This window comes from Hipposideros armiger, unplaced genomic scaffold (genome assembly GCF_001890085.2).
Source record: "Hipposideros armiger isolate ML-2016 unplaced genomic scaffold, ASM189008v1 scaffold_5, whole genome shotgun sequence".
NCBI classification, from domain to species: Eukaryota; Metazoa; Chordata; class Mammalia; order Chiroptera; family Hipposideridae; genus Hipposideros; species Hipposideros armiger.
Window position 1 is genome coordinate 9,130,518 of NW_017731355.1, and position 5,552 is coordinate 9,136,069.

Consider the following 5,552-nt stretch of genomic DNA (forward strand, 5'->3'; position numbering starts at 1 on the left):
ACTTTTTTTTTCGATGGAGTGACGTTATATCCCTAAAGAAAACACATGGAATCCAGCTGTCAAGATAGTTCAGATATTCTAAAAAGTATACAAAGCAGCTGACGTAATTTTGCTAGGTGCAGTGGACCAGCTGTTGGAAAGTACGAAGCTCCCCAAACATCTGGTCTGATCGGTGTCCTAGGTTCCAGTTATAAGCTGTCCATGCGTTATAAACCTTGATGCTCTGAGTCTGGAATAGTCTCTGATCCCCCGTTTGTCTCTGGCACTTTAAGAGGCGTTAGTGACGTTTCCGTGAGGAGGTGATGGTAGGGAGAATTGTTTCATGGGGCATTTGGGAAGAAATCTTTCTTGTCATAGTCATAACAACTCTTCCAAATGGTATTTTTTCTTTATGTATTGGCCTCAGGTTCATTAGAAGTGAAAGTTAGGATTATCTTTTCATTTCTTCCTCCCACATTCTTTCCTTCCTTCCTCTCTCCTTTACCCTCCCCCTCTTCTTTGTCCTTCTTGTCCTCTTTGTTCTTCTCTTCTTTTTCCCCTCCTCCTCTTCCTCTCTGTCCTCTTCCTCCTCCTCCTCCTTCATACATCAAAGCCCAGCTGTGCTATTTAATAAACTGTTACCTACAATAAATGCTTGTAGAAGCAAGGGCTATTGTAGCAGTTGGTCATTTGTTGAGTCCTAGCCTTCTATGCATTTATTAAAAATAAACACTCTTTATTGCCCAGCCTTCATATACATACTATGAATATCTGTGTTTTAATATAAGTATAAGAAGACTCTTCATTTTACAGAATCAAGGCCAGGAAGTGTTAGTACGGAATTTCTGTCATGAGAAATGTCTGTGTTGTGCACAAGAGTTGTCCTGTCTACGGTTAAGTTTAAATGATCCCCAAAAAACAGTCAAGGGGGTACCAAACCACTATATGATTGATTATANAGGAAGGAAGGAAGGAAGGAAGGAAGGAAGGAAGGAAGGGAGGGGAGGAATCCCCCAAGGGCTATGGGATAAACGTAGGCTTAGAAGTCAGAATCTCTGGGTCCTCTTTTCAGTTTCAGTCATTTATTCTTTGAAAATGAGACAATAAAAATTATTAAGGCTTTTCTGAATTGGTTTCTATTAAATGGAAAAAATGTATAACCACCCCCACACCAAACACACACACAAATTCATCCCATTCTAAATATGCAAATTGTTGGAAGTAAGATACCAAGTGTTCAAAACACTGACAAAGGTAATGAACGTGCCCCCAAACTACTGTTTCAGCTCATACTATGCTGGAGACAGGGTGGGCAATAAATGACATTGTTTTAAAGTTTTGACAATGTTGGCTGGCATCTTTTAGTATAACAGGAGAGAGGGTGTTAACTGTCTTTATAGTTTTCAAGCATAGTTTCAGTGTAATTTAAAAATTATCATTACAATTTTCCTGCTTCCTGGACAACTTGACAATTTTCCAATGTGTTTAGTTATTCAGTTTTCAATTTGTGCAAGATGGGGTGGGAAAAAAGGGGGCAACTGTAGTCCTGACTCCTAGTCCTAGCAATTATTTTAGTGAGTTTTAAGAAGGCAAGTTAGCCTTCCAAAGTTTCCCATGCTCCCTTAGTTCTAATTTGGACTTAAAAAAATTAATTTTCCTAACTTACTGAGCATAAAAGATTTAGCTATCTCAGTGCTACAGTTTAGAAGGGCAGGTAAAAAAACATCCCTCTGGGCTCCCAGGCTGAACTGAAGCAAGCAGCAATGGCCATGCTCACAGAGGTTCCCAGATCAAGGGGATGTATAGTCTACATGGCATAACGCACCATACATCCTCGCCCTACAAATTTCATCTTGCTTTCAGGAAGGCAGCAATATTAAAAGCCAGGAATGGAAGAGACCATGGGGGAAGGTTCAGAAATTGGAGAGCCCAATTTACCCTTCTATATACCACTCAAGCTCTCCCAGACCCTGAAATTTCTCTTATCTGAATCCGGGACTATTTCCCACGTGGTATTTCCAGTGACGGCTGTGGTTTCTAAGTTGGCAAACACCAGAATAATGTTCACAGGGAATTATTTGAATCTATTTCCAGGACCACTAAGTTCTTGCCTTATAAGCACTCTACTCTGCCTTTTTGCTTTCATTCATTTGTTCACTTATTCAGCATTTATTGAATGTTTACACAGCTATAGTAAACACAGTCCTTATGCTCAGATTGCTCACAGTCCAGAGGGGAAGACAGATATGTGGATAGCAAGTGTAGAGTCCTGTGACATCAGGAACTAGGCGCTAGTGGTGACAGACTGAAGGTAGCAGTGGCCTTGAGGTCTTCTGGGAAATGGATAGTGGGGAAACCTCTGAAGGATGACAAGGAGCAGTCAGGGTGGAGAATATGTAAAGAGGCATTCTAATCAGAGGAGCAGCACGTCCAGAAGCGTGAGGAAATGTGTGACCTCTGCAGAAATATAAAAGATGACAGAGCTGAAAGCGCGCAGAGTGATTTGTAGAATTACAGCCAGTGCTCTAGTTTTCACAATCTAAAGAGTCTGAGTGTTTGGAAACCAAGAACCCATTTAAAAGGACATTTTCTTGATCAGCAGTCATGAAACATGATGGCAGACTGGCGAAAAACGTGTAACTCCTCAGGGCAGAGATTCTGCAATGTGTTGAGCTGGTGATAAAACAAAAGCATCTCATTTCATTTCTTAAGTATGATCAGGAATTCTACCAAGACTATTTTCGTGGTGTTTTGTTTTAACAGTCACCTATTCTTTCCTCACATTCCATGCACCTAAGGTGTTGCTTTCACACGTGTGTAGAAAGAGGTTGGCTGATTTAAAATTTTTGAGGAGCAGGTATTACTTATTTTCATTGTGCAGCCAAGAAAACCGAGGATCAAATGGCAAAGCCACAAAATGAGTCAGTGCAGAGAAAGGATTAGGTTGAAGGGCTCCCAAAGCTTGGTTTGGACGAACCTTCAGGTTCCCGTGGTTAGAAGCAAATACCCTGGAACCCTAGCAGAGTGTGTGTGAGCTGGGGGTTGGGCGGCAGCTGAAGCTGGCTCGGGAATCCACTCGGCAAGAAGCTCTAGGGCAGGAAATACCTCTACCATTGGAATCTATAAAAGGACCTGAAGTTCACAAACACACAATGAACCCTTTTTTCTTATTTTTCTTTCTAAAACCAAGGACTAGGAGTCAGGACTACTGCTACCCCTTTTCTTTCACCTGTGACCCCCAGATCCAGCTGGGGGATGAACTTTCTTCTCCAGCACAGCCCTTAGTATGCAAAACTAGCTACAAAAAAATACTATCAAGAACGTAAAAAAAATCAAGTACAAAAGTGAATAATTATTTAGGAAAGAAATCACAACAGGTAACCAGGTAGCCAAAGACTTGGAGATCTGGGGCTTTTTCTAAAATGTTTTCAGAGGAATTACCAGTGATTCTTACATAGAAATGCTCTCTGATCTCAGCCTGGCTTTCGCTCCACATCTGCAACATCCCACAAGTCCCGGCCACTCCCAGCACCCACAGGGACCCGTGCAGCGAGGGGTGTGAGGCTTATGCTTCACTGGCTTCATGGCTTACCCAGACGTGGTACCGCTGAGGGAGGCTGCAGAATGACTTGGATACACTTCCTGGTTGGCCAGGAAGTCACAGGTTAGGCCTGTTCTTCTCGTTTAAATTTTAATAATCCCCTTTTCATTCTGAAAAAAAAAATCAGTCCTGTTTTGTATAGTAACTTATGTGGTCACCCTATCTATATTGCTCACCTCTGCGATCACACAAGCCGGGCTCAGGTGGGAAGCTTTCAGGTCTAACTTTAGCATCTTCATTGCCTTTCTACCTCAGTTGGACCTGGCAGAACCTCTGTTTCCCAACCTTAAAGTGTGTGTGTGGGGGGGGGGCGGGGGGAGGTGTAATCAGGCTGACCTACTTAGAGTGGGTTGCAAGGAAGATTCTTGTTGTGTGTTTTTCTATCTCCTGAAAAGTCATTATTTTGGTGTGTAAGGCTTCTTTCATTTAGCGATCCAAGAATGGGTAATTAATCCAGTGGATTAAGTCCTCTTTCATGAAGACCCACCCATCTTCTTAAACAACCTACAGGGTGGAGCAGCAGGGCATTCAGGCCTGGTTAAAATGATCACCTGGGCGCCTGTCCATTAGGTAAAGCATTGCGTCTGAATGTGCTATGGAACCAAGAAGTGTTATTGGGCAATTGCTTGGCCTCTGTGGGCCGCATGGTATCACTTCTTCACTATTAGAGAAAGATGAGCAGGAAAGTAAGGCAGAAGAGCTCCACCCCCACGTGAAGCTGGTTTACACTGCTTCACGTTTACACTGCTGGACCAGCAAAAACAAGGCAGCTCCGTTGTGGGCAGGCTACCGGATCCGACACACCACTTCAGAGCCTTTGAGTCATACGTCAAGCACAAATAACCAGGCTTCTTCTTTTTCCTGCCAAAGTCACATGCAATGTCAAGGCAACATCAAAACGTTAAGGTTTAAAAGGCAGTTTCCTCTGAGTGCTGATTTGGGCACATAAACAGTGGCGTGGTTGAATGCCACTCTGTGTTTAAAGTAATTATACTTCAGCCCTGGAATGTGGTGATGGGCAAGCCCCATTACAGCAAACAAAGTTGATTCCATCAGCAAACTCTGGCAAGTCAGCTTCTCCCTGAATTTACTACTTCGTTCTTGGGAACTGTCCCTGGGAAAGTCAGAGCTTGAGGACACGTGTGAGTGCACTGGCCAGCTCTCTAAGTCTGGTGTCAGCTCACAACCAACAATATGTCTGGAAGATGGCTTGGGGACCTTGGCCCATAGCAGCTGTGGTCACTCATGTTCACTGGGAGCCTGTAGAAAATAGCTGAGGCCTCTGGAAGCGGAAGTGGCCTGGGTCTGTGCATTACCCACTGCTGCTGGAGCTGGACCACCATTGCTCAGCAAGCCAGAGAAATCCAGCCAGAGAAAGGCTGATGGAATGGGCAAGGCTTCCTGGGAAGGGTGACATTCTTGAGAGGGAAGAGGTTATGACTCTCAACTGCAGGTTCCAGAAGTTCTGCTTTAGTGGGTCCAGGCAAATGTCTGAGTGGTATAGCCTAATTTCCTCCTAAACAGAAGGACACAGGGGCTCGTTTATCCATTGCCGCTTTGGAATCATACCTTGCTCAGAGAAAAAGACCTAGTAATCACCCCCTCTGACCTAAGTCCTGGCGCCCAGTCCCCTACCATGTGCCAAATCAGTGGAACTTTTCTTGTGTCTGGGGAGAATCATTTCCCTCCATCCATACAGAACTTCCTTCATAAGTTATTGCTGGCAACTCTATTCCTGCTAATTAGCTGCCCTTCTTAAGTTTATTTCATCTAGTTGTAAATTTTAGAGGAGATGTTCCCAGGCCAACTTAAAAGCAGAATTCACAGAACAAGCTGAGTGGAAATAGAGATTGGATGACCTCCACAGAGCAAGTCAAGCCAATTCCCATGGGGTTTGAGCACAGTGTTCCCAGAGAGCCAAGTCTAAGTCCAGTGACAGACCCGGAAGAAGTCTCTTGGAGACCATTTAGTT

General features: G+C 43.8%; 1 long non-coding RNA gene across 2 annotated transcripts in view; it reads left to right on the top strand.

Moving 5' to 3' along the window:
• Window positions 1–3,788, top strand: part of LOC109384369 (uncharacterized) — a 12,009-nt gene extending 8,221 nt beyond the window's left edge. For both annotated transcript variants that reach the window (XR_002124386.1, XR_002124387.1), the window contains one exon: window positions 3,457–3,788. This is a non-coding gene — a long non-coding RNA (uncharacterized LOC109384369). The remainder of the gene's footprint in view (window positions 1–3,456) is intronic.
• Window positions 3,789–5,552: the final 1,764 nt, after the last annotated feature.